At 36.7% G+C, this 18,906-nt stretch overlaps 1 pseudogene; it reads right to left on the reverse strand.

Annotated features, from left to right (window-relative positions):
• Window positions 1-550: 550 nt before the first annotated feature.
• Window positions 551-1,498, reverse strand: LOC113882691 (annotated as a pseudogene).
• Window positions 1,499-18,906: the final 17,408 nt, after the last annotated feature.

Here is an 18,906-nt window from a genome sequence, read left to right on the forward strand (position 1 = left end):
ATGTGACTGCACACATCTCTTAGCCAAGACAGATTTTACCAAAAAGGCATCTGGGTAGAACATCCCTTGGCATAACTGCTCTTTGGCCTCCAAGGAGTCTTTCTGCACATGTGTAGTCAAGGAGGTCTCCTGACTTCAAGGATGAAAAATATGTGGTCTGGGTGGGGCCCAGCCTCCTCCTTTAATTGTCCTGCTATTCTTGACTTGGAGTTTCAATCCACAGGGAATGAACCCCAAATAGCTTTACCATGGGGAGAGGGAAGAGGCTCATCTACCTCCTACCTCAAGATGAACATGAGATCTCACTTTGATCTTAAAATCATCTCCTGGAATAGGGCCAGTGTGTGTTTATTTACAGGTCTTTGGAGTGACTTGTGTTTTTATTATGCTAACAAAGAGGCTGAGGAAGTGAAAAATCATTTGTTAGAGGCTTACCCCTCGTCCATTTTTGCTCTGGCCCTGTATATGATGTATGAAACTTTGCCAATCATTTGAAATACTGGCTCTGTAACTTTACCGGTATAGACTTCCTCCTGAAAGGCATGCACACCTATTTGGGTAGGGATCTCATCTTAGGAAAGGGATTTCTACCCACCACTCTCTGTAGAGTATCCTGGACTTCTTTGTTTCTTAGGCTATACACAGCAGGGTTTAGTAAAGGTGTTATGACAGTGTAGGTCACTGAGATCAGTTGATCCTGATCCTTGGTGTTCTCTGACTTGGGCTTGAAGTAGGCAATGGAGGCACAGCCATAGTGGACAATGACCACAGTGAGGTGGGAGGCGCAGGTGGCAAAGGCCTTCTTCCAGCCCTCCGCTGAGGAAATCTTGAGAATGGTGGAGATAATGAGGATGTAGGAAATGAAGAAGGTGGCAGGGCCTGTGATGGCCAAGAGACTGGTAATTAAGGCCAGGATATCAGTGATGATTGGGGTAGCACAGGCCAGGTTCAGCACAGGTCAACATCATGAAAGAAATGCTCAATCAGTGCCTTGCAAAAGGGCAATCTGAAAATAGCCACAACCTGAACCAGTGAGAGTGAGAACCCTGTGGCACCGACTGAGAATGCCAGGATGGCACAGACCCTCCAGTTCATGATGACTGAATAACGAAGTGGGTTACAGATAGCCACATAGCGATCATACCCCATTACTGCCAACAAGAGGCAGTTGGTGATGGCAAAGCCAAGAAAGAAGAAAAGCTGAGTTCCACAGCCCTCCAGGGAAATGGATTGGCTCAGACCTACAAGGCTGAAAGGCATGCATGGGATGATCACAAGGGAGTAGAAAGTCTTTGATGTAGATAGGACACTTAGAAAGAAGGACATGGGTGTGTGGAGGTGATGGTCTATATGGATAGCAGTCACAATGATGGCATTACCAGCCAGAGTTAAAATGTACAGGATGAGAAACACCATGAAGAGCTCAGCTAATGTTCTTGGAAGTTGGAGAACCTTGGAAAATAAACTCTCTTACCTGTGTGTGGTTGGCTGTCCTCATTGGAGATCTCAGGGCTGAAAAACAAAGAAAAAGTCAGCACCATCTCTTGGTGCTGCCCTACCCTCTGGTGAGCGCACTGTCTAAAGATTCAATACCACAAAGATTCAGTTCAAAATTTCATTAATCAACTGCCTTTCCCAGAGATGTGGCAGACTAGGTCCTGGGACTGGAATAAGAGATACAGAAAATTTGTGCAACACTATTTAAAAGCTTGAGGTAAAGCTTTCTTTTCAGGTACTCCTGGGTCATTTAAAAAATGACAACCTACATATGGCCCATGAAATTGGTCTCAAAAGTTTCTTAAAACTGTATTTTCTGTAGACCACAGTCTCAGCCCACAATGTAAGCTAGAAATTGTCACAAAAAGGAACTTTAAAACTTACAAATATTTGATAATCTAACCACTGGTTCAAAGAGGAATTAACAATGGAAGTTAAAAAATATTTAGAACTAAAGAATAATAAGCAAATCACATATCAGCATTTAGAACATTATTAGAGGGAACTTTGTAGTTTAAAATGCTTTTTTTGTACTTTTATAAAAGGCTGAAAATTAGCTAGTAGAGCATCCACCCTAAGAAGTTATAAAAACAAGATTAAAAAAAAGAAAGTAGAAGTAAAAAAAAAATGATACAATTGTTATCAATATATAAAATAAAGATAAAACAGATAAGATCCAAAAGGGTAAAAATTTATAAACTTTAGGTAAACTGCTAGTGAAACCGTCAAAGGAGAAAAAAAAAAACCAAAAAAACGAGGACATAAACTCTAGTAAGAATTAATACAGAGACATAAAGACAACTTTCAGACACAAAAAGATGAAAAGCAATTTTATGAAAAACTTTGTCTCAGTACATTTTAAACTTCAATGAAATGGATACATGTCTAGAAAAAAAAATTACTTAATATTGAATTAAGAAGAAGCCTGAAAACTATTTTAAGAAATAAAGACAGTAGTGAAAAGTCTACAAATAAACCTCCAGGCCAAGAACAATTTACCAATAACAATTTACAACATTCAAGGATAAGTTAATTTCAATCTTAAGACTGAAATAGTTTAAACTATTATGAGTTATAAAAAAAAGAAGGGGTAGGGGAGCAAAATTTGCCACCCCCAAGATGTGTCTCTTTAACATGAAGATTAATTTAGGCTGGTTATTTTTAAGGTCCAGTGACTCAGGAGGAATCTTTGACCTTTCCCCTAAAGGCCTAAAAGTTTGTAGATGGAGGGCTTGTTCCAGGAAGAGAGCCATCACCGTAGATAACTATGGTATGAACCAGAGAAACACAGCAAAGTCTTCTCATTAAAATTTCTCTGTCCCATTGTTTCTGCCTGGCCCAGCAAACATTTGTTTACCCAACATTTTCTTTTCTAGTGAATTGTGGATTGTCTTTTTCCCCTCGGAAGTCCCAAATCACTACCCCCAACATCCTCTTTTTTCTTTAGCTGAACATGATATTCAAGGTGAGGGTTTCAGTCATTTGGTGAGTTATTCAGTCTTCCTGAATCTCTCACATATGTACTTGTTATTTAACTTTTGTTTGATTTTTCTCTCACTAATATGTCTCAGGTCAATTTAATTCTTAGACCAGCCAAAAGAAACTAGAAAGATAGATAAAATTTCTTTCTCCCTGATGAGGGAATACTCCTAACCCCATTTTATGAAGCTGGAATTATCTTGATACCAAATTTATCAGGGCAATCTCACTCATAGAAATAAATGCAAAACTCTCAAGCAAAATGTCACCAGGCCAAATTCAACCATGTATAAAATGGGTATATGACCAAGCTGGTTTTATTTTAGGATGCTAAGCTTGTTTAACATTAAACAGTCCAATTATATTTTTCCTCAAATGAATTGTTTAAAGGAAAAGAGACATGATTATTTCAGTAGCTGCCAAAAAAGCATTTTTAAAATTCAGTGTCTACTTATAAGAACCCTTAGTAAACAAAGAATAAAAGATATTCTTTTAACTGATAAAGCATATGTACAGCAATTCTTCAGCCAGCATATACTTAAAGGTGAAATACTGAAAGATTCTTTTTAAGATTAAGAACAAGATAAGGGTGACTGCTTTATCTACTTCTATTCAACATTGAAAATTGAATATTCTAGCTAGCCCAGTAAGGCAAGAAAAAAGGAATTAAAGATACAAGGATTGAGAATAAAGAAAATCTTTGTAGATGATGTGATTGTGAGCATAGAAAATCCAAGAGAAGCTACTGATAAACTATTAGAATTATTAACAGAGTCTAACAAACTTTCTGGTACAAAATTTATATATAAAAATTCATCACATTTCTGTACTTAAATTGATAGAAAATTAAATTTATAAGAGCTATCATTTGTGGTAGCTTAAAATAGGAAATACCTAAGAATAAAGACCTTTATTAAGAAAATTATAAAACTTTAATAATAAACACTAGAGATGACTGAAATGAATGGAGCAGTACACCATGTTTATGAATTGGAAAATCTCGTATTACAAAGATTTCAATTAATCAAAACTCCTGTGCAGCTCAATGAGAATCCCAAATGGATTGTTTTTGGTTCATTGGTTGCCAGATTGACAACTGATACTAAAATTTATATGGAAGTACAAAGAGAAGCCAAAACACTCTTAAAGAAGAAAAGCAAGAGTAAAGGGTTTGCCTTTCAAATACTGTTGCTTATTCTAAGGCTATAGGAATTAAGAAGATGTGGTATTATCACAGGGATAAGCAATCACACTAATGGGGGAAAAAAATTGAATTCTGAAATACAGAAACTATTTGCACCAGAGCTGGCTTTGCAGATTGGTGGAAAGCACAGAGTCATCAATTAATAGTCCTGGAATAGTTGGTTTACCCATATGGGAAAAACTGAAATTAGATGAGTTTACACCATTAAAGAGGAGGGCATGGTAACCCACTCCAGTATTCTTGCCTGGAGAATCCCACAGACAGAGGAGCCTGGCAGGCTACAGTCCATAGGGTCACAAAGAGTGGGACATGGCTGAAGCAACTTAGCACGCACACATTAAAGGGCTTCCTAGGTGGCTCAGTGTAAAGACTCTGCCTGCCAATGCAGGAAACAGGATATGCAGGTTCAATCCCTGGGTTGGGAAGATCCCCTGGAGAAGGAAATGGCAACTCACTCTAGTATTCTTGCCTGGAGAATCCCATAGACAGAGGAGCCTGGCAGGCTATAGTCCATAGGATCACAAAGAGTCAGACATGATTGAGCAACTGAGCATAAGCATGCACACCTTTAAAAAAAAAAATCGGTTTCAGATATATTAAAATGTAAAAACAAACAAAACATCCTATGAAACATCTAGAAGATAATATATGAGAATATTTTTAAAAATTGGGATAGTGAAAAATATAAAACCGAAAAGAAAATAATGATAATTTTATTCCATGAAAAATTAACTCCTATTTTTCAAAATAAATCACAAGAAAAGGAAAAGATAGAAATAGGAAAAACATTCACAATAAAAACAACAGATAAAATACTAGCACCTGGAAGGTCTAAAAATCAGAAGGAGAAGATTAGCTTAATATAATAATAGATTAAAAAGAAAACAACAGGGATTTTATATGAGGAAACACATGGCATGTGAACAGATTTTTAATATTGTTAATAGCCAGAGAACATAAGACCACAGACTACAAGTTAAGACCACAGCCCATTTCATACTCATCAGATTACAAACATCAGAACTATCACAGATACAGTGCAATGGAAGCTCTGCTTCCCTAATAAAAGGAATGTAAATTGACAAAAATTGATAAAATTAGTTTGAAGAACAGATATTACCTGTCAGAGCTGAAAATGAACATATCCTATGCAATTGAATCATTAGATATTAAGCCCAGAAAAGCTAAAGAGTCACAAGAAGAAGATTATAGCAAGTTTGTTTATTGTTGAAAAATAAAAAGGAAACAAACCAAGTATTTTCAAAAGCAGAAAGGATATTTAAATTGAAGTAAATTCTTACAATGAAGCATTATAGAACAGTGAATGAATTAATTGTGAAACAGGGGTGGGCAAACTATAGCCCACAGGTCAGCTGTTTTTGTAAGCAAGGCTTTATTGGAACACAGTCGCACCCATTTTTGTGTATTATGTATGACTGCTTTTGCACGAACATAGTAGAGTTAAATAGAGGCAATGAAGATTGTCTGGCCTACACAGACTAAAAAGAGGCAACAAAGACTGTATGACTTACACAGTTTAAAATATTTACAAGCTGATCCTTTACAGAAAAAGTTTGCTGACTCCTTAAAGGGACAAATTACATTTTCACAAAACAACGTAGATGAATCTCAAATCATAATGTTGAATAACAGAAGCTAACCAAAGTTTGTATACATATGTTTGTGTGTGTGCATTCCATTTATTGGGCTTCCCCAGTAGCTCAGCAGTAAAGAAACTGTCTGCCAATGCAGGAGACATAAAAGACACAGGTTCAATTACCTGTGATTGGAAGATACCCTGGAGGAGGGCATGGAAACCCACTCCAATATTCTTGCCTGGAGAATCCCATGGACTTCCAGAGAATCCTGGCAGGCTACAGTGCATAGGGTCGTAAAGACACAGACACAACTGAAGCAAATTAGCATACATGCATACATTCTATTTATTTAATTTTCCAAGAAGGCAAGATTAAATAATATATCATTTAGAAATAATAATTTCTTCAAAGCAGTTTGTTCTTTCAATACATGAGAAATTTAAAATATGGAAATTCTTTAACCTAAAATTCATGATAGTGACTATTTGGCATATATTGAAGTATTTGAAAGGAGCGTATGTGAGACTTCTAGTTTTATGGTGACTTTCTGTTTCCTAACTTAAGCAGAGGGTACCTAGGTATTTGTTTTATTATTTTTCTTAAAACGTGCATTTGTTTTATATATTCTTTTTAATGCATGCCATACTTTACAATAAAAATTTTAGTGTTATGCATCAAATGTTCATGATATTGTTAAATGGAAGAAATATCAAAATAGTAAAGGTCATGTGATCCCTATACTGTAATGAAAAGCAAAGATACATTCCCACATAAATGTGGATACATATGTATATACAAAAGATTTAGAATACAGAAATGATTATATGTGATATTTATAAACAGAAACTAATACTAGTATAATATTTTTAAACTGTCAAAAAAGCCATTTCACAGCTTTTAAATTATGCATAAGAAAATTTTTTAATTCAATGGAAAATGATGGTTAAAAAGCAGGATATGATACGGTATATGCAGAATTATCTCAACTAATCAAAAGTATAGAATACAGAGAAAGCTAAATGGAAACCATCTAAATGTTAGTAGTACACAATTCTGCATGGTATAGCTCATGGTATAAATTTCTACTGTATCTTGAATTTTGCAAAGTGTCCATGATGAATATGTACTATGTAGGCAGTGGGTGGAGGGTAAGTTCAATTTTTTTAAACTTGAGGTTATTCTTATCACCATCTTTTCATCTAAGTATCCCTCCAGTCTTAGTGCTGTTGGCGTTTTTCATTCTCATGTGATGGCACTTATCACATTTAGTTGAAATTATTTATCTAACTTTTGAACTATATTGTAGGCTCTTTGATGGCAGAGATAATGAAGGTGTTGCAAGTGTTGCTGATTCAGTCATGTCTGACTCGTTGAAGCCCCATAGCCTATAGCCTTCCCAGGCTCCTTTGCCCATGGAATTTTCCAGGCAAGAATACTGGAGTGGGTTGCCATTTCCTCCTCCAGGCAATCTTCCAGACCCAGGAATTGAACATGTGTCTCTTGCATTGGCAGGTGGGTTCTTTACCACCAGTGTCATCTGGGAACCTCTTATAGCAGAGATCATACTTAGTCATTTTCATATACCCAAGACCTAGCCTAATATTGCCCTCTCTTAAGCTTTTGATAACTATGTGAACCAATAATTGAAGTAATATTCTTGAGGTACATCTAGTCTCGGGGAGGAGACCCATACCTTTGCCAGATACATACAGCAGCGCTGCCTTGGGTACATGGAAACTAGGACAAAGTGTTGAAGTCAAAATCTAGACTTAGTCCCATTAAGTAGTAAAAATTGAGAAACCGCCAGAGAAAAAAAGACATGAATGAACAATACAGGAAAAATGAAAAACCGTTATTATTAAGAAGGTGCTGGTTCAGTTGCTAAGTCATGTCTGACTCTTGCGACCCCATAGACTGTAGCCTGCCAGGCTCCTCTGTCCATGGGACTCTGCAGGCAAGAACACTGGAGTGACTGCCATTATTTTTGCAGGCAAGAATACTGGAGTGGTTGCCATTTCCTTCTCCAGGGGATCTTCCCAACCCAGGAATCAAACCCTGGTCTCCTGCACTGTAGGCAGATTCTTTACCAACTGAGCTACGAGGGACTTTCCATTATTAAGAAGGGACACAGATAATTCATCTGGGGTTAGTTTTCCAATCCTTAATCTAACTTTTGATGAACATCTCTTTCTCCAAAAATATGGTAGAAAGTTATAAGAATTTTGGCCATTTTACAGTTTCCTTTATTCTTCAAAGTAATGAAACATCTACTGCTCAAAAATAAATATGTTGTAGAAATGTGATGATGCTTAGTTCCAAAAAAGATAAAAGTGTTGTCTAATATCACATATTTAGTTCATGGCAGAGAGGACTTGGGAGCCCAGCTCTTTTTACCTTGTACTCTGAGTCCTCTGTTCTTGAAAGTTCTCAATACTGGAGGGAAGATGATGTCCTTTCCATCTCAACAGAGATACTGATACGTGTAACACTGATAGACAGAAGTTGATGAGCCTTCTCTAGGAAGATATTAAAAAAACAGAGGAAACCATTTCATCTTCTTCTGGGTTGCTTTGATATCTCTGTGCAGAGACTAGGATATGGGTTGATATGTATTACCCAATTTCCTGTAAGTTCCTAACACAGCTACTAGTGTCTGGTAGAAGGGCAAGTCTCAGAAGAAAACTGTATTTCTTCTGCTGCAAGACTAGCAACTATCTGTCTAGAAACTCCAGCTCCAGCCCCATTCACATCCATGTCCACATCACATACACACACACCCACCCCACCACACACACACACACACACAGATTATATAAAGCATATTTCTCTGGAAGTAGTCATCTGGATGCCCCTGTGTTACCTTGCTGGATGGAAGCAGAGCAAGGATTGAGCTTAACCGAGCCTAATCCAAGATTGAGCAAAATAACTAAGGGGAGTCAAAACAACATATAGACCTCAAATGCTGATGGAACAATGAAGTTGACCCTTAGGCTTTGAATGTCTGAGTTAATTTGTAAATGCGAATGCAAAAACAACACTTGATTAAAATATAGTACATATTGTCCTCTTAAGACAATCTGCACAACTTAAAGCTTAGAAATTACCCTACAAGGAAATAAAATACGTACTCCCATTTTAAAGATGGACTACTTGAAGCTTGGAAATATTAACTACTTGTCAGACTCATATATCTAGTAACTGGTAAGACCAGGTGTGAAACACAGTATGTGTGACTCCAGATTCTACATGCCTTCACTGAATCAAAACTTTGCTGATTGAATGAGGCGCAGGTTAGAGGGAAAGAAGACAACAGCTGTATGAAAGATGTCTGACCCTCAGTCTTATTTACTCGAAAGATAACAGGGACTTCAGTGATAGATGAAAACTCTGGTATTATGAGGGTTTTCCAATTTACTATCTCTCCCTCCATGGTTTTAAACAGATTCTTTCATTATTTAAAAATAAAACTTATGACGATATTATATTCCACTTTATAGGCACTTGGTCTCAAAAAAATCATCATGCAAAACACAGGCAAAGTATGAAACTCTAAGTTTAAGAAAATCATCAGAAGATCAGAATGAGAAAAGAAAGAAACTTAGAAAATTTAAAACCTCTTTTTTTTTTTTTCCTACTAGCCACCACTAGTAGGGAAAAAAAAAGAGGTTTTAAATTTTCTAAGTTTCTTTCCTTTCTCATTCTGGTTTTTTGATGATTTTCAATGTCAACCCACTCCAGTGTTCTTGCCTGGAGAATCCCAGGGACGGGGGAGCCTGGTGGGCTGCCGTCTATGGGGTCGCACAGAGTCGGACACGACTGAAGCGACTTAGTAGCAGCAGCAGCAGCAGACACCACTTACTTCTTGCAAAGTTGGTAAAAGATACGAGATAAGTTCTTTTAGTGGCTGTGCATCTGAACTTTAAAAAAAAAAAGAACAAAGATAAGACTCTCTCCAAAAGGCCTATAAGGGAAAAAAATTTGAAAACCCCACGCATAAAAGTTTAGCATTTCCTGAATGTCAGAGGTATGGGGACCAATAAGGCCAGAGCATTGCATCCTCTGGCCTGGGAGGATCTTCTTGCAGAGAGGAATCCTCTTGAAACCCCAAATCTGGGAGCTCTGCTTATTCCCCAAAGAGAACCAGTTCCATCTAAGACTCTAGGGACTTCCCCTTGAGAATCATTCCTGGGCACAAGGGGTAGCAAAGAAAGAGCTTGAGGCTCTGTCCCAGGGGCCTGATTAGGAACTTGAGCAATTAGTAGGACAAAATACTGCCTTTGGCTACGGACTCACAAGAGCAGTTTGCATTGTAGAAACTGAAATGAGTTTTGTTAAAAAAAAAAAACCATGACAAACCAAAACAGTGAACCCGGAAGGAACATGCAAAATAAAATACATGTCAGTTATTCTATGCCTGAGGATTATTCCTTCATTTAATGAAGCAATAACTATTAATGAACATCTATTTATGCTGCATGTAGTATGCTGAGTATTGGAGGTGCAAGCAAGCATGACAAAAACCACCATTGTGTTTGCTCTCATATAGCTTATCAAGGAGGGAAGCATATTGAGCTGTAGCTAATCCACTGGGTATTTTTTGTGTGAATTAGAAAAAAAAAAAAGCTTGTTTGGATAGATGCAACCCACGTGCACACACAGTGAGTAGACAGTATATTTGTGCAATTAGTAAAAGAGCATAACTTCAATGGATGTTTGGGGCTCTATACCAGGATGTATATATACCAGGATGTATATATACTAGGATGTATATATCATTGGGAGGCAGTGAAAGACAGGGAAACCTGGTGTGCTTCAGTCCATGGGGTCGAAAAGAGGTGGACATGACTTAGCAACTGAACAACAACCAGGATGTATGACTTGTCAAGTGGACTGTGGGCTGGATTTTATCCTTCATTCTCCTCCTTGATTAGGTATCCCTGTGCAGTGCACAGCTTGCAAACTAGGCAGGTTTCAAACAAATAATCTTACAAATAAGTACCGTAGTACAAGCAAAAATAGATGCTATAAGGAAAAATGTAGAATTTTTCTTTAAGAATTTATTATTTATTTATTTGCTTATTTATTTTTGGCTGTGCTGGGTCTTTGTTGCTGCTTACTACTTTCTCTAATTGCAGTGAAGTGTGGTGTTGGATAAGACTCTTGAGAGTCTCTTGGACAGCAAGGAGATCAAACCAGTTAATCCTCAAGGAAATCAACCCTGAATATGCATTGGATGTACTGAAGTTGAAGCTGAAGCTGAAGTTCCAATACTTGTGGCCACCTGACACAAAAAACCGACTTGCTGGAAAAGACCCTGAAAAGGGAAAGATTGAGTGCAGGAGGGGAAGGGGGCAACAGAGGATGAGATGGTTGGATGACATTACTGACTCAATGGACATGAGTTTGAACAAGCTCCAGGAAATGGTGAATGATAGGGAAGCCTGGCATGCTGCAGTCCATGGGGTCGCAAAGAGTTGGATAGGACTTAGCATCTGAACAACAACATGATTTTCACATTACACTGTGTTAGTTATCAAAGGGATAATGTCAGTTCAGAGATAGCGTCCAGTATTCTCCCTAAAATATATCCCTTATATTCAGTCACCCTGGCAAAGAGATACAGGTTGTTAAAAGAAGAAAGGGAAGGCTGCAGAGTGGTGAGAACATACTTTATAAATATACTCAAAGAATTAAAGGACATGAGCTTCCCTGGTGGCTTAGCAGTAAAGAATCTGCCTGACAATGCAGGAGACACAGGTTTGATCCCTGGGTCAGGAAGATCCCCTGGAGAAGGAAATGGCAACCCACTCCAGTATACTTGCCTGGAAAATTCCATGGACAGAGGAGCCTGGCAGGCTGTGGTCTATGGGATCACAAAAGAGTTGGACATGACTCAGCAACTAAACAACAAATGTTTAAAGAATTAAAAGAAAAACAGGGCATGAGTCCACAATTAGTAAATCTCAAAAGAGAAATAAAGGCAATAAAAAAGAAGCAAATGCAAATTCTAGAGATGACTATAGTAACTGAAAGGATGATCCAGAGATTTGAGATGGCAGGAGCAGGATCAGTGAACTTGAAAATCAATCAATAAAAATTATTCAATCTAAAGAACAGAAAAACAGAAAATAAAGAAAGATGAATAATCTCAGAAACCTGTAGGGGAAAAAAAAAAGCAAACTTTGCAACATAGATGTAGTGGGATTCTTTGAAAAACAGGAATAAAAGGGCAGAAAAAAATCTGAATATATAATGACTAAAACCTGCTCAAATTTGATGGAAAACATTAACTTAAGAGATTCAGTAAGCTCAATAATTCTTGAGTAAGGTAAATGCAAGCAACGTGACGGACATAGATTTGAGTAGGCTCCGGGAGTTGGTGATGGACAGGGAAGCCTGGCGTGCTGCAGTCCATGAGGTTGCAGGGAGTTGGACACAACTGAGCGACTGAATTGAACTGAAGGTAAATGCAAAGAGACTTATATGTAGGCACTCCAGAGTCAAACTTCTGAAAGCCAAATACAAAGACAAAATCTTGAAAACAGCCAGAGAAAAGTGAATCATCACGTACATTTAAAATAAAAAACTGCCTAGCAACAATATCCTTCAAAAACAATATCCTACAAAAATAAAGGTGAACTCAGTAAACAAAGATTGCCATTTTTTGTTGCTAACAGACTTACTATACAAGAAATACAAGAGGTAGTTCTTCAAGCTGAAAGGAAATGACAATTTAACATATATCCATGTTATATGTTATATGGATATATCCAACTCGTATCCACAGGGAAGAATGAAGAAAACCAGAAACACTACCTATGTAACACAGGTAGGTAATTATAAAGGACTGTGTGTCTGCATGTGCTGTTTATATATCTGCATTTCTGTGTTCTTCTTTTAGTTTCTTTAAAAAAAAAAAAACAGAAAACTGTTTAAAACAGTTATTTAATTATAATATTATATTTTTAGATTTATAGAAAATAAAGTTGTAATATATATGATAATAATAACACAAAGGAGAGAGAGGAGGAAATAGTTATACTGAGGTTAAATTGTTATATGTCATTGAAATCAAATCAGGATTAACCTGAACTAGACTTTGATATTTAAATATGCATAGAAAAACTGCTTTAAATACATTAATTTTAAAAAATCTATCTATAAAATCAACAGAGGGATTAATATGATATAATAAAAAAAATTAAACAGAGAAGGCAGTAAAAAGGAAACAGAGGAATGAAAAAGACATGCAACATAGAAAACAAACAGTAAAATTATATCATTAATTACATTAAAAGTGAATGCATTAAGTCCTCTGATCAAAGGGAAAACCATCATACTGGATTTAAGAAAGCAAGATCCAGCCATGCGCTGTCCGTAGGAGATACACTGTAGAACCAAAGATGCAAATACTCTGAGGTTGTAAATGGTCCTACCATGGAAACAGAAGGCATAAGAGAACTGTAGTGGCTATGCTGATTTCAAACAGCATAAAACTTTCCGATAAAGAATGTTACAAGAAACAGAGAAATATGTTTAATTACGTTAGGAAGATATGTTAGCAATATGTTAGAAAGATATGAAATTATACATGTGTATGTACTTGACCATGGAGTCCCAAAGCCCATGAAGCAAAAATGACAGAATGAAAAGGAGAAATAGACAATTCAACAATCATAGTTGGAGAATTTAATAATTCAATTTCAATAATTTATAATACAACTGGTCAGAGAAAATGTAAAGATATAGAATACTTGAACAACACTATCATCAACCACCTTGTCCTAACATGTATGTAAATTCTAGACTCTATGTCAGGCCACGAAAGAAGTCTCAAGGGACTTCCCTGGCAATCCAGTGGTTAAGACTCTGTGTTCCACTGCAGGGAGTGTGGGTTTGATCTGTGGTTATGAAACTACTCACAAGCCATGTGGTGTGGCAAAAAAAGTTCCAAAACAACAACAACAAAAGCCTCCAAAATTTTTAAAAATTAAAATCTTCTTTGGCTAACATTAACACAAAACAATAATTCCCTAATAGGTGTTTGTATCATATATATTTTTCATTCTCTTGTTTTTTCAGTTGTTCTATATTCTGATAATTAAGATATGATCCTTATTAACAAAACCTTATTTTCCTACTCAATCTATCAATTTATGTCTACTAATGGGATTATTATTTTATATTTAATGAAATTTAAACTTTAAATTTAATAAAATTACTGATATATTTGGGTTTAAATAACAAGTTTAGGATTTGTATTCTCCCCACTTTTTTTGTGTGTACCCTTTCTCTCATCTTATTTTTTTGGAGGTAGGGAGTAATCAAGAATTTTTAAATTATTTCTTTCCTTTTTCATTTATTACTTTTACATAATTTTAATGGTTATTTTGGACTTTACTGGTGGCTCAGTGGTAAAGAATCTGCCTGCAATGCAGGATTCAGTTCAGTTGCTCAGTTGTGTCCGACTCTTTGCAACCCCATGAACTGCAGCATGCCAGGCTTCCCTGTCCATCACCAACTGCCAGAGTCTACCCAAACCCATGTGCATTGAGTTGGTGATGCCATCCAACCATCTCATCCTCTGTCACCACCTTCTCCTCCTACCTTCAATCTTTCCCAGCATCAGAGTCTTTTCAAATGAGTCAGCTCTTCGCATCAGGTGGCCAAAGTATTGGAGTTTCAGCTTCAATATCAGTCCTTCCAATGAACACCCAGGACTGATCTCCTTTAGGATGGACTGGTTGGATCTCCTTGCAGTCCAGTGGACTCTCAAGAGTCTTCTCCAAAACCACAGTTCAAAAGCATCAATTCTTTGGTGCTCAGCTTTCTTTATAGTCCAACTCTCACATCCATACATGACTACTGGAAAAACCATAGCCTTGACTAGACAGACCTTTGTGGACAAAGTAATGTCTCTGCTTTTTAATACGCTGTCTAGGTCTGTCATAACTTTCCTTCCAAGGAGTAAGCGTCTTTTAATTCATGGCTGCAACCACCATCTGCAGTGATTTTGGAGCCTGTTTCCCCATCTATTTGCCATGAAGTAATGGGACCAGATGCCATGATCTTAGTTTTCTGAATGTTGAACTTAAAGCCAACTTTTTCACTCTCCTCTTTTACTTTCATCAAGAGGCTCTTTAGTTCTTCTTCACTTTCTGCCATAAGGGTGGTGTCATCTGCATATCTGAAGTGATTGATATTTCTCCTGGCAATCTTGATTCCAGCTTGTGCTTCCTCCAGTCCAGCATTTCTCATGATGTACTCTGCATAGAAGTTAAATAAGTAGGGTGACAATATGCAGCCTTGACGTACTCCTTTTCCTATTTGGAACCACTCTGTTGTTCCATGTCCAGTTCTAACTGTTGTTTCTTGACCTGAACACAGGTTTCTCAAGAGGCAGGTCAGATGGTCTGGTATTCCCATCTCTTTCAGAAATGCAGGATACCCAGGTTCAATCTTCCCTGAGTCAGGAAGATTACCTCGAGAATGAAATGGCAACCCATTCCAGTATTCTTGCCTGGGAAATCTCATGGACAGAGGAGCCTGGTGGGCTATGGTTCTTGGAGTTTCAAGAGAGTCAGACATGTCTTAGTAACTAAACAACAACAGTAAAGTGGTTATTTTAGAATTACATCTCAAGGACAATGAAAAGACTATATGAAGTCTGAGTTTAATATCATTTTCATGTTACTGTTGTATGGTTTAATTCTATAAATATTTAAAAATTCATAATACATTAATTCATGATTGCAGAATACTAAGTACAATATCAACTTATACTTTGCCATGTATTTATCTTTTCTATAATTTTTAAATTCATTTTTGTTAATTTTCATTTTTGTTTCCATCTAGGATGGATTTTCCTTCTACCTGAAGAACTCTTTTTATATTTCCTTAATGCAAGTCTGATGGTGAATTCTCTCACTTGTTTCCATTGAAAAATGTATTTAAAAAAAAAATTTTAATGATAGAGATTTTCTCTGAGTATAGAGTTCTAGTTTGGCAGCTATTTTATTTCAGCACCTTTAAGGTGCTATTCCATTGATTTGTGTTTTCCATTATTGCTACTAAGAAGTCATTTAATAGTCTTATTGTTATTCTTTGAAAATAATGTATCTTTTTTCCCTCTGGCTACTTTGAAAACTTTTTATCTTTATTTTCAGTTGTTTTACATAATATTCCTGCATTTTGTGTGTAGGTATATGTGTGTATATTCTGTGTCTGGTTCAAAATGATTCTCAAATCTGCATCTGATGTTTTCCTCAGGTTTGGAAAACATATGGCTATTATTTCTTCATGTATTTCTACTGATACATTCTATCTCTTCTATCTATGTGGAACTTCAATCACACATATGCTGAACCTTTTGACTGGGTTCTATATGCCTCATATGCTCTTCCAAGCTCATATAGCTCTTGGCAGAATTTATTCCTTCTGGTTATAGGACTGAGGTTGTGTTTTCTGAGCAGCTGCCAACTGAGATTGCTCTGTTCCTAGAGGTTGGCCATATTCTTTGCCAAATGGTTTTCTTATAAGCTCTTTCAAAATTTGACAGCTTACTTCTTCAGAGCCAGCAAGGAAAGATCTCTTGATCCTTTTTGCTGAGATGAATGTTTCAAGATGAGTGTGACATGAGTTTGACACCCATCACCTTTGTTTTATTCTGTTTCATAGAGGCAAGTCACAGTTCTGCCCACATTCAAGGAGAGAGGATTATACATGGGTGTGGCTCACTGAGGGTCACCCTAGATGCGTCTGTTATTACATATTTATCTTAAAGTTGTGTCTGATAATTTTAATACAGTTATTTTTATGGGTCTGTTTCAGTCAAGTGCTTGTTTTTTCTTTTTTTGAAATTTTCTTGCTCTTTAGCTTTTCAGTCTTTTCTCTTGTATGTTTGGTGTATTTTTATCACATCCTGGACACTCTATATCATTTGCAGATGTAAAAATCATTATACAGCCTGCAGGCTATGTGAAAACCACCAGTTTTCACATGGGTAAGTAGGCTCATGGGTAAGTAGGCTGTAGTTTGCCTACCCCTGTTCTAAATTTTAAAAAATGTAAACTGTAGAAATAAACTGAGATTTTACATTATATTGTCTTCCTCTAGAAAATATTTTATTTTACCTCCTGTTGGATAGTTAGTCTAAAGGTAAGAGCAAATAACACATGTAGGGATTAAGTAAAATTGAACTGGTTTCATTCTTTGTGAGGGTGAATTTATTTCCATTTTACCCTTTTGCCTAAGGTATAGACCACACATATGGATACTGCTAGATGCTCTGCTCAGTTTTTAGGCTTTTGACCAAAGATGACAGACATTAAGTAACGATCTCACAAAGAAACTACAGAGAAGTGGGTATCAGGCTAACATTTCTATATGTCTTTTCTTTCTGGAATCCTGACTCCTCTACTTTTCACTGACTTAGAAGCTATATCTACATCATATAGTCATTATAATATCATTCTAGGGAAAGAGGAAAACTAGTTCTTTCCTTAAATTCTATAGGAATATGAAGAGTAGCAGGGTGGAAAGGACCCAGGTAATGGTCACTTATTAATCAGTTCTCTTAGTTAGTCTTAGCTGCTCCATTTGTACAATGGGGATGCTGCTGCTGCTGCTGCTGCTAAGTCGCTTCAGTCGTGTCCGACTCTGTGCGACCCCATAGATGGCAGCCCACCAGGCTCCCCCGTCCCTGAGATTCTCCAGACAAGAACACTGGAGTGAGTTTCCATTTCCTTCTCCAATGCATGAAAGTGAAAAGTGAAAGTGAAGTCGCTCAGTCGTGTCCGACTCTATGTGACCCTATGGACTGCAGCCCACTAGGCTCCTGCATCCATGGGATTTTCCAGGCAAGAGTACTGGAGTGGGGTGCCATTGCCTTCTCCACAATGGGGATAATAGTATTCAAATATGTAACTACTTTATTATGTGAGGTTATATATGCTGTGTACACACACACACACATATATATGTATATATATACTGTGAGGTTATATAAAACAATATGAAGGATGCAGAATGAGAGCTGTCATCTGGTTAGATATTATTGTCATCATCATCACATGATTATATCATTACTCAATGATGAATAAACAGAGGCCCAGATAAGAAAAGTGTCTATCCAAACAGTGATCAAGTCAGTGGCCGATATGGAAACTGAAACCTGGGCAAACAGAATTGCTAGTCTGACACTTTTTTCACCATAACCAAGGTGTCTTTTTAGATTGTTATCACTAGTAGTGCCACCATACAATTTCAAATTAAATTCTATCTAGCCACTATTTATTGAGAATTATTTTGTGTCCAGAATTGTGCTGGTGTGTCTTCTGAAGCTGAATTTTAAGAATTTAAGTTCTGGTTTCCCATTTATCACCCCAGTATCATAGAAAAGTTACATAATGTCTTTGTGCTGGTTTTCTATTCTGAAAACAAATATAATTATGTTGCCTTATGTATTTATTGTTAGGATTATATTAATACATGTACATTACAGAGTCTACTACTTAGCATCTAGTAAGCAAATATAAAAAGTGTTAGTAATTGTTTTTATTAGTGGTAGTAGCTGTAGGTACTGTCAGAGAACAAAAGAATGAGAGTCTCTGTCTGAAGGTACTCTCAGTCAAGTTAGAGATGTGAGACCAATGCAAAGAAAATGATTAAAGTGTTAAAAATATGCGACAATTCAACGTTAGCTTTTACATATTTGAAGGTTATCAACACTCATGAACACCTAGATAGACTATGAATTCTTTTAATTTTTTTTTTAGATTTTATTTTTAAACACAAAATAATTCTCAACAAACAGTGGCTAGACAGAATTTAATTTGAAATTGTATGGTGGCACTACTAGTGATAACAATCTAAAAAGACACCTTGGTTATGGTGAAAAAAGTGTCAGACTAGCAATTCTGTTTACCCAGGTTTCAGTTTCCATATCAGCTACTGACTTGATTACTGTTTGAGTAGACACTTTTTTATCTGGGCCTCTGTTTATTCATCATTGAGTGATGATATAATGATGTGACATAATGAATTTTTTTGTAAGTATATGAAAGATGACCTGGCAAGGCTGAGGCCCTGGTGGAACTGAGTTAGGGGCTCCTAAATAACATAGGATTT

This window comes from Bos indicus x Bos taurus, chromosome 3 (assembly GCF_003369695.1).
Source record: "Bos indicus x Bos taurus breed Angus x Brahman F1 hybrid chromosome 3, Bos_hybrid_MaternalHap_v2.0, whole genome shotgun sequence".
Classification (NCBI taxonomy): domain Eukaryota; kingdom Metazoa; phylum Chordata; class Mammalia; order Artiodactyla; family Bovidae; genus Bos; species Bos indicus x Bos taurus.